This window comes from Crotalus tigris, unplaced genomic scaffold (assembly GCF_016545835.1).
Source record: "Crotalus tigris isolate CLP2741 ecotype Arizona unplaced genomic scaffold, ASM1654583v1 scf7180000024167.7108832, whole genome shotgun sequence".
NCBI lineage: Eukaryota > Metazoa > Chordata > Lepidosauria > Squamata > Viperidae > Crotalus > Crotalus tigris.
The window spans coordinates 885,534-897,327 of record NW_024100417.1 but is presented as its reverse complement, the minus strand read 5'-3'; positions in this window follow the sequence as shown (position 1 = coordinate 897,327).

Genomic DNA, 11,794 nt, shown 5'->3' with positions numbered 1-11,794 from the left:
ATTTTCTACAGAGATATTAGGAATTCTTTCATTTCACCTATTTGTGACAGTATACAGAAAGAACAGACCCTTATCATATAAAGCTATGTTTGGATTACAATACCAGTATTGTACTAAATTCAGTGCTGTTGCGCTGTCAGTATTTCTCAGTATGATGATGATGATTTCACATATTTGTGCATTATTTTTTAATCTATTATATTTATTGTAATTTATTTTTATTATCGTATTTATTGTAATGTATTATTTCATAACATTACTACTACTACAATAATAATAATAAAAGATGTTGTAACATTTAAGGCCAGCTTCCTTTAGACTTGGGACAGGGACTCATGTAAGCTGAGAAGCATCATATAAGTAGCATATTGCTGCCTAGAGAGCTTGATCCAGTTTAGGTTGTGGTTATTTAAAATGGCACTCCTGGAAGGGTGCTTCAACAAACTTTATTTCAATGAACTCTGATGGTTCTTGACTGAATAATACTGTACATCTTGCAACAGCCATTGCAGAAGAAAAAAATCCCCAAAATGATCCTGTAATTATTAATAGCCTCTGATACACTATCTGCCCCCACTAAGTTCTGCTATGCTGCCTCATTGTGGCAGGAGTGATGTCCCTAGGAGAGATGAACAAAGAATGCCAGGAATGTGTGCCAAGAGTATATATATCGGGGTCACTCAATACATGAAGGTCATCCCAGTTGCCAGTTAAAGCAAGCAGTGCTTATATTGGGCAGCAATGATATAGAAAGATGCCAGAGGTGGATGGCAAACCATCAATTCATATCACGTGGAAAGAGGCAGTAAAACACTCCTATACTTTTACCAAGAATACCAACTGACAGATAGTAACTATTCCAAGATAATCAAGCAAAGATGGAAGAAATATATTATACTGAAATACTGCAAATAAGACATGTCATCAGCCAGGATACTCTAAAAGATATTCTTTACTTACCAGAACCTTTAGTACTAGAAAATGAAGTTTGATCAGGACTCCAGTCATGACCTATTCAGAAGGCTACAGAAATTGATGGAATACCCACAGAAACATGCTAAACAACAGAAGAAAGAATCAGTAAAGGCTCTAACCAAGTTATGGCAGCAAATCTGGAGAAAAACACAATGGCCAATACATTGGAAGAGATCAATCTATGTTCCTATACCCTGAAAAGAAAAAATGTGCAAACTATCATCCAATGCCCTAACATTGCAGATTAGAGCCCTACATGGAAATGGAATCGCCAGAAGTCAAAGCTGGCTTTAGAAAATGCCAAGGATCACAAAATTGCTGATGCGCACAGAGTAATTAAAAAAGCCAAAGAATACAAAAAAAGAAGTCAGTATTGTGCTTCATTGGTTACAGAAAGACCTTCAATTGTGTCAGTCATGTCAGGCAATGAAATGTGCTTAAAAAATGGAAATCCTAGAACATCTCTGTATCCTCATGTGAAAAATATATACAAATCAAGATGCCACAGTGTGAATAGAACATAATGAAACAGAGTGGCTCCAGGTTGGCAAATATAGAAAGTAAGAAAGATGGTCTTGATGACCTTGAAGCTTGCATAGCTCTGTTGAGGTCATCTTCATTACTCTCTATTGCACACCTTCACTATTCTCTACATCAAAGGCTAGAGAAAAGCTATATATTCTCCCCTTATTTATTCAGCTTATCTGCTGAATATATACATAATAAAGGGAACTGGATTGGAAGAAGTTTTAAAACTGAAGGAAGAAACATCAGTAACATGTAGATGACACTACTTTGATAGTCGAAGGTGCAAAGGATTTGCAAGCACTACTGATAAAAGTCAAGGAACACAGTGAAAAAATGGACTGTGATTAAATATAAAGATGACCAAACTAATAACAGCAACAACCAGCCTTAGAAATAACAGTGAAGTTACTGAATTGGTAGATAGCTTCTGCTTTTTAATATCAACCATCGGCAGAAAAAGAATAAGCAGTCAAAAAAATTGCTGCAGACTTGCACTTTGTAGAGTAGCTATGAAGATCTTGGAAAAGATATTCAAATACTGTGATGTGTCTATATCTACAAAGACCAGAATAGTGTTGACAATGGTATTCTCTGTGACGCTTTATGGAAGCAAAAGTTGGATTTTGAAGAACCAGGATAGAAAGACAATTGGCACCTTTAAACTTTGGTATAGAAGACTCCTGAAAATATCACAGACATTTAAGGAAACAAGTGGATCCATGAACAAATCAATCCAGAATGCTATCTTGAGGTACAAGTGATCAGGCTCAAATTACCCTACTTTTGATGCATTATGCAAAGATCTCCCTCTAGGTTGCTGGAGAATGCTGAGAAAGATGGAAGGAAAAAGAAGAGGAAGACCAGAAGCAAGATGGTTGGACTCACTTACAGCAGTGTTTCCCAAACTTGACAATTTTAAGGCATGTGGACTTCAACTCCCAGAATTCCACAGCCAGCGTTGCTGGCTGTGGAATTCTGGGAGTTGAAGTCCTCATGCCTTAAAATTGTCAAGTTTGGGAAACACTGACTTACAGTATAGTGCTGAAAGGTGCACCACTGGAAGACCTGAAGGATCAGATTAGGGACAGATTGTTGTAGAGAAAATCTATGCATTCATTAAGAATCAACACTAATTGATGGCACAAAATACAGCACCATTGGTCTGTGGTCAGTGATGTTCCAAACCTATATGAGCATTTTTAGGGACCCTACAGCATTGTGGTCTAATTTTCACTAAGTAGCTTCAACATTCTTCAAAAAAACAATGTCTCCCTAGCCATTAAAAAAAAACATTTTTGAATTTGTTTCTGTCTAATATCAATAGTTTTGCCCAAAGATACTACATTAGTCAAATGAATATTTCAGCCTCACTCCCATTCTACCACAATCTGTAAATGCCGAAGCAATCCAAGCCCTGCTTTATTAGAGTGCACTGGGAGAATTCCCAACGGAAGCAGCCACTTTGTTTTGTCTCATGCATTTAGTCATAGTAACTGCCTATCACTGACAATCAAGCCTTTAGCTAGGATTTCATTCAATATCCTTTGGCTTAGTTCCAGAATTTACTCTCTTTAGTTGTGTAAGGTTGACCATGTTTCCTAGATGCCTCTCTATGTCTTTCCTTTGTCCACTCATTTTTTAAAAAAATAGAAATACATAATGAGCCTGCTGGGTCTCTGGGCTTGGCCTTTTCAATTGCATTATAATTGTCAGAAGGAGGGTTCATTCAGAAAGAACTAGCTCTCATGTGCAGTTGTTGCCAAGGTCTGCCTTAATGAGCTAGATTCTGGCCATTCAGAAAACTCAGGCATGTGTGTCAACTGCAGTGCTAGGATATATACACACCACCTTACCAGTGGTGAGTGCAAGCCCTGGGTAGGTTTCAGTTGTATCCAACTTAAGTTTAAGGGAAGCACACAGACCGCACCTCTTGTAGCCAGAGTGTCAGCAACTCCCTATCTTCATTTTAAAACACCCTATATATTCTTAGGGCTGAGAAAGGGAAGGGGAGGGAAAGCATAATAATGTATAATAATTTATAACAAGTCAATAAAGCAAATTGCATCAGACACCATTCAAAAACCCAGTCAATCAACTTGACTATATAAATAAAGAGGGAAATAAGAGATCAAGAGTGGCTGATTTGCACAGGGGTGACCAAAGGCCATGTTTGCATGACAAGAAGCTCTAGCATTGGATTACTTGAAATCAGTCATCAAATGGCCAAGGCCCCCTTCAAAGGAGGCTGGCAGGTTGTTGCTTTCCTACTCTCTGGCTTTATTCCTCCTCTCCCCCCCTCCCGCTTCTCAGAGATGGAAGGAATCTGTGATTTGGGTCATACCAACAAAAAGAACAGAGTGGGGAGAAAATAACGCATTTCTGCCCCTTCCTTCCCTTGTATAGTTATAGGTGGCTTAAAAAATGGTAACTGAAACAAAATGTTCAGAGGGCCTCTCTAGAACTCTTCTTGATATCAGAAATCACATTTAACTTTAAGCTATTAGATTTCACGATTTGGGGAAATTTAGCCGATCACTAGATTAGGTCTGTTTGAAGCTGCATTTAACTTCCTTTTCTTTTTTCTTTTTGTAGTTTTAGAGTTTTATCCTGATATGCTTATGTTTTCTTATAAGGATATGATCTGTTGACAACTCTGAACCCACCTATTATGACTGTGAACTGAGCTATTCAGATTTAACACATTATGATTAAAAAAAGATGTCTTGAAGTGTAAAATTGGTCAATGGCTTGTCAATCAAGCACAAGACTGTGATTGTTTCCCGAGTTATGAGCTAATATTTTGGGAATAATACCAGATGTTTCAATCCTAGTTGTTCTTTTTCCACTCCCCTTTTGGGAGTCAGAGCTTTGTAGGAAATACGTCGCAAATGGATACATAGCAAAACAGATATTTGCTTCTTGCACTAACTTAACCAGATTTCCATTGAACTCATAGTGAACAGAGCAATTATCTCCTTACTCAAGGATTTAATACAACATGAAATGAGAACACTGAAACAAATAATCTTTTCTCCATTCTGACAGTTTGTGCACACTAATCTTGGCATTGCTTTGGGCTAGAATAGCATAAACTAGTTATATCAGGTTCAACAATACAAGCTCCTTAATAGCTGCTGGGTCTCAAAGGCTGGTAATGTCCACTGTTTTACATTAATCCATTTCCTGTCATCCTTTGTCACAGGGCCATCATTTCATTTCCCTATGCCTTAGAACAGTGGTTCTCAACCTTTTTAATGCCGTGACCCCACCGGTCGTAAGTCAAGGACTACCCAACCAGTTGTAAGCCGAGGACTTTCCCTGCCCAGGAGCGCCGCACATGCGTGGTGCCACCCCCTGCACCGGCTGAGGCGTAGCTGGCAAGTGGCAGAGACGGCACAGGCCGACCACCGGCTGGGCCACCAGCTGGCCCAGCCCAAGGGAGGTAAGGCACCCGCCGGGCCCCACGTGCGCCAGCAACCCTCCCTGCGCCCACCGGCCTCCCACCCCTGGCCCTCTTTTACTTACATTTTTAGTAGTTGCTCAGCAGGGAGGGGTGGAAACTTCCAGATAGCTCGCTTTCGCTGCAGACAACTTGCAGCACCGTTTGCAGACTGGGGCTTTTGGCGGGCTCAGCAGGGCAGAGACAGCCTGGACAATTCCTATTGGCTTTTGAAAGCCTATGTCGGGCCTTTAAGGCATGGTTGAAGGCACTACTGGCTAATTCGGCGAGTCCCGCAGTCCTCGATGCTCCTGCCGATGTTCCATAACGGCGCCCGACATCTAGTACTATACCTGTCTGGTTGTCCTGCACATGCGTACAGGCGAAAAGGCAAGCAATGGCGTTTTGCGCATGTGCAATTGATATTTGGCGCTTCCGGACATGCGCAGAACCTTCTGAACGCCGCACATGTGCAGAGACTACTGAACGCTTCCGGACATGCGCAGAGTCTTCTAAGTACTTTCACACATGCGCAGAGGAGGACACTATTCGGGACGGATCGTCAGCACATGGGACAATTGGACAGAGCCGGATGGTGGTTTCTTGGGGGGGTAATTAGGCAGAACTGCTTGGTGATGGGTGTGGGAAATTCAGGTGTGGGGCTTGGGTGTGGTTATGTTCCAAATAGTATTTAAAGGCACTGAGAGCCGAGAGTTCTCAGTGCCGACTTTATTCATGCATCCTGACATCATTAGAGCTTTGTTCTTCATGCCTGCTGGTCGTTTATTGCTGCAAACTAAATCCCAGCCCAGGACGTCGTAACAGCCAATAGAATTAGACTCTATTCAAGAGAGTCTATTCTATTGGCTTTCAAAAGCCAATAGAATAAAAGGGAGTAGCACAGCTAAGGAAAAGGGGAAAAAAATGGCGGACTGCGTTGTTTGGCGACCCCCGTGAAATGGTCGTTCAACCCCAAATGGGGTCCCAACCCACAGGTTGAGAACCACTGCCTTAGAATAATGTTACAATGAAAGCATGGTAAAAAATTCCAATACTAAGTTTTAGAACCTACTTCCTGTCACTAAATATACAGCTATTGCTACCCATTTCTGCTACCCCAAGGTGCATATTGAAATCAGAGAACATTTTTCATAGTGAGAAAAATTCCTGGTTGCATTTTTGCAAATGGCTACCTTAATAAAAATCAGTAGAATTCATCATATTTTGACAAGCATCTCATTCACTCTTTTCCAACCAGGTGCCTTGCAAAGGTGCTGGAATAGGCTCATATAATTCCTAACTGCTATCAAGGTGGGAGGAAGGTATTAATCATCACAGTTGATGCCAGAGCTACCAACACATGCAAAAATAAAGTGCTATGGAACATTACCACCTTTAGAAAACTGTGTTTCTTTGCTGGCAGTCATCTTTCTGCATAAACAGATTGTCCACATTAAGAAGGGGAAAATTGATGAAAGGATGTTAAAACATGGCATGAGAATTAAAAAGTTAACATAGCATCCAGATGTTCCATAAAATTGCAACAATACATTTTGTATATTGCAAGCCTGCTGAGTTTTTACATATATATAGTAGCTGTACTGAATGGACCATTTTTGAAAAAGACAATTTGCTCTGATTCTGTATGTACTATTTACACAGAAAATATCCCTGTAAATAAGGAGCCTGGAATTAGAGGAATGGATAATATGTCCTTTTACCAAGAAAAGTAGCTGCAAAAGGGGTTGGCATTTCCAAAGTGCCTAACATCAGATGAACACAGGATTTGCTAGATTATTTTCCTGCTGAATACATGAGGCCTAGATGTCTTTTTAGAGCCACTGGACTGGGTGCTCAGCATGATTGTCTTCAACAGAAATACGCAGGCCATGTCCTCCCCTCTCAGATGGAGCTGAGTCAATTTTCACTGCATGCCCTTGAACCTGTTACGATATAAATAAGGAGGAAAATGGCTCTTCAGCTGTTCCTGACTGAAAGCCAACTGCTTTAACATTTGTGAAAAATGAGGTCATGTGGATGAACCCCAGACATGGGGTTAGGGTTGGGATAAAAAGGAAGAATACACAGAGGGAGTATGCAGTAGCAATGTCCTCTCTCTGAAGTTTAACTCTCGTGTAGGAATAGACAGCAAGTATGAGATCAGAGAAACTTTACCTCCCGTCTGAGATTAGCACTTCTGTTTTAGAAGAGAGACACAGCCCAGACCCAGTTTATCACACTAATTTCCATTCACTGACAGGGTCAGGTAGTTGCCTCTTGTCTTGGCTTTGATTTCCTCCTCCTAAAATCCAGCAAAATGTTGCAGGAGAAAAAATTCCAGCCATCCCACAAAATGGCCTTTTAAGGGGCTGCTTCAGCATTAGAATTTCTCCTTTGTTTATTTTTAGAGTGGGAACAGAGATAATGAGCCACTCTGTTTAAACAAGGCCTTAAGGTGAAAAACCTCACTGCATGGTTTGAACATGGATGGACCAAATGGGCTGTATTAGAGAGGGGAAAGCAAATGGCTAGCAACCCAAACTCTGGCTTAGATAAGCAATGATGGGAGAGTTAGGCCATAGTCAAGGAAGAAGACAAAGTGAGGATGCAATAGGGATCTACATTGGATCACTTTATATATACAGACAAAATCAAAAGAATAAAGTGTTGCTGCAAAAACCCGGGAAAGCTCAGCTGTCTCCCAAGTTTGGGAAAAAGTCAATGGATGCATATTTTACAAATGAAAAGGCTATGATTGATGCTCCTCCAGGATTGATCCTGTTCTGTAATGGCTTGATATGAGTTCTTCTTCATGGTCAAATTGAAGCTGACTCAATTAGCCTTGAACAGCAGAAAAATACAGCATATACTCTGTTGTCCTCATTGTCAGTCCCTCTTCCAGGCCAAATTAAAGGACCAGGTTGATGAATTTCCCCTCTGACCAACTTCACCTGTTTACAGGAAACAATCGCCAATCACTCTTTCTAATGGAGATGGGATGAGTTTAGGTCAGGGGCCGGATGCATCATAGTGAAACCACGTCCACCCCATTGCTGGCAATGGCAAAAAAGTCATTATATGTCACGACACGTCACATGACGTTGCGAGTTTGACACCCCTGGTTTAGACTGATGCCTAGAATGGTGGATTTAGCCACCTGTTGTCCTACACAGGTGACAAGTGGAGAGAACTAGGTGATGTAGTAAGGAACAATGTTGATGCTCTTATCAACTCTTCACATCTGTACTATAACTCATCAACCAGGTTATTTCTGAACACATGCTTTTCAGAGTTTTTTTAAACAAAGTAAAACAATATGGCTATCAGTACTGTAGAAAAACAAAAACAATAATGCATATTGCTAACAGAATGTAGTTGTCTTTCCTAGCACTGATTATGCTCTTACAGAAGATAAAATCATGTTTAAGACCTGTTAATTGTTATTGAAAATGCTGATTTGAAATTATGTAGACCAATGTTTCTTCAGAAGCCAGATACCATGTCTCTCTTGTAGCCCAAGCCAAAATGGCTCTGGAGAACAGTACCCAGCATGCTTATATTAAAGTGATCAATAAAAATCTGGGCAGGATCCAATCTGCAACTATCACTGAGCACTTAACTGCTGGAATGAATCATGCTGGATCACATCTATGGCAAAAATTTAACCTTAATACTGGAACAGGTAAAGACAGCTTTAAACTCCCTGAGATATGGGTTGGACTGGGATGAAGATATGGGAGAGAAAAAAAAGTTTCCAGGGCATATGGTGAAGAAGACCCAATGGCTAGTATGAACAAATGCAAAAGAAAACAGAAAACAAAAAATTACTGGAATTGCTTAAAATGTCTTCTTACTGGCATAGGAGCCCTATCTTTCTTTTCATTAGGCCAGCCCAGTACTAGCCAATCACAGAGTCCACTAAGCTTTTTCAGTATATTGAGCATGTAGATGCCAAAACAGAGAAATAAATATTATAACCTACTTTGTTTCAAAGAAAAGAAACATAATTTCTTAGCAAAGCTCTGATTTGACAAAAATGTTTGGAATAGCGATGTATAGACTGTAGACAATTTACCCTCAATGAGGCTTTTCACCTTGCAATATACCTTGCTCTACCATAATTTATCAAGTTCCTAAAGAAACTTGAAACTTTGCCTTGACAAACTGAAACAGGGAGCAACTTTGTAGAAGTTGATTCAGAGGGGCATATCACTTGCATACCTCCCAAGAAAGTGAAGCATCCCTTTGAAGATCATTACTACTCCACTTTGGAATCTTAGCAAGTTCAGTTCAGTTGCATTCCATGAATGATATAATCAAAATCCAGAGAGTTATCAATCTATAAGGATCTTGGAGATCTTTCTGTAATTATTAGAATTTAGCATGGATTGACCACAAGAGGTCAAATGTCTTCAGGGTTAGAGGGACTTTTGCCTCACCTAACCATTTTAAGGCCAATTTGGATATTGTGGTAAGGCAGAGGGGAAGACAAATTAGATTTTAAATACTAATTAACTAGGAGGTTCAAAAGAAAAATGTCATATCTTGAGAATGCATCCAAGACTTGAATAAACATGGACTTGTAAAGCTATGTTAATACAATATAGGCAGCAGCCTGATATATGAAACCTGATGCTAATATGCAAAGAAAGCTTTGGTCTAAAGATTTTTTAAAATCTATCATTGGCTTTGGAGCTGGTTTCATGTTGTTTTGAGACTGTATTTGCAGATGATCTGTGTCATCTAAGAACTGTGTGGTTTCATTCTCTCTTGCGTCATCTAGCTTGTTCTTCTGAAAGCCACATTATTGAAAACTTCCTACAGAAACTTCCTCTTTGTCCCCAGAATTTCTCACTGAAATATTATTGTCTCTAATGTTTTAGATGTTAGAGATTTAGTTTCTTTTTGGGATTTTATAAGGATACCCAGGACAAAGAGTGTTATAATAATGACACTTTTCTTACAGCATTCAATTCTGTGACACATTGCCCATTATAGTTCTGTTACAGAAATCGCATACACCCATATCCCTCAATATAGTTTTCCTATGTGGCTCTTATAAGCTGGGTTGGTGAAATCTTTTAATTCTGCAGCAAAAGCAGAAACACACTGAATTCTGGCAATTGTGTAAATATACAAGAGTAGTTCCATTGTATATAACCATTTCCACTTTTCCTCATTTAGGAAAAAGGCAGAACTACACAAGGAACTGTATTGCCCATCTGACTGCAGGCATTTTTACTTATCCTGTAAAAAAGCCTTTGATTTCTAAGATTTCAGCTGAGCTGTTTTCCACTGTGGAGCCTATGTTTTGCAGCCACAACATGTATAACATTTATTTAAAATGAAATAGAGGAAATCCAGGATTCCCCAGAAATTACATTCTATAGCCAATAAGCTGTATGACATTTTGCAACTGTTTAACTATGACATACACCCATGTTTCTGGGAAGAATCATTCTTAGGGTTGGATAAAGCAGGAAAAAAGAGGGGGGGGGAATACAGAATCACAACACAGGAACTAGCTTTGTCCACTCACAGGAGAAAACAGTCAATTGCTTCGATGATTCTACTTTATCAAACTGAAGAAAGAAAAATGGTAAGTTTGCTTGTTCTGCCTTTCCACATACGGTACATATTCTTCCTATGTTTGGTTTTACAGCTCTGCGAGCTCTGAAAAGAAATTTTACCTTGATAATGCTTTGAGTAAAGGGCCTCTTCCAAGCTTTCTCAAAGGAAGAAAGTTTTCCTGTTGCAAAAAAGCCTTTGAGCTTCCAGTGAGATCCTGGGAAAGTAGAGAAAGTTCTGGGATCCTGGAATGTCCCAAAGTATTTCAAAAAGATGAAAAGCATACATTGCACTGTACCTCACTGAGGGGACATCCAACTGACCCGTGTATTATTCTTTGAAGACTACATGCAACCACTTTTCCAGGAACACACAGGCCACATCAAGTGATGAACAGGTCCTTTATTGTAGTACTTGATATTGTGGCACCAAAGTTCATGAATTTTGCTCCCATGGAACTCTTGGAAAATAAAAAGAGAAAAATATTTTAAGCCTCTGAGAAGTTTAATGCCATTTACAGCATTTTCTTTAAAACAAGTCTCCTAAAGCAGGTGCCCTTCCTCTTCCAGTCATATGGTGATGGCATTACCAACATCCATTCAACCTTTGGTTGCTGAAAAGAGTACACAATTTAAATGTGCAGTAGAAAGGCTTCCCCCTTAAAATGTCTTTAAAGGAAAGGCTCTTACTTCTATAGTGGATGGCTACCCTCTCCTTAGAAATACATACAACAATGGGCAAAAAAAGTGTCATTTTTATGAAAAATGACATCATTGGACTCTCCTTTGTTAAAGCAGTACCAAAGGGCAGATGGCACAACTCCGGATAGATCAGACAAGGCTAGGAAGTGGTGTCATGTCCACTCTGGAGCATCTGCTTCTATGAACTGAGAGCTAATGAATCTCCTAGTAGTTCCTTTTCCTAGTCAAGCTTTTCCAAAAGCAATTTACAAAAAGCAGATCTTTGCAGGTCAGGCAGATGGGGATTCTGCTTCTTTACCAACTGAAGTTGAGCTTGCCCCAGGCAGCATTCTGCATCTCTTAATACCGCCTCCTGGAATGAAAAGAATTGCTCATTTCTCAGGTGCATTCTCCAGATTCCTGGCTTTGTGAGCACAAACAGGAATGCTGACCTTCCTGATCATGGGAAAGCCTGTTCCTCTGCCTTAGGCCAACAGGTCCCGGAGATTATGGGCTGGAGGGAGGAAGGTAGGGTAAAGTTTTTTTTCCAGCTTTTTCTGTTCTGACCATACTTCAATCTAGCCAAGGTCCTTGAGAGATCACA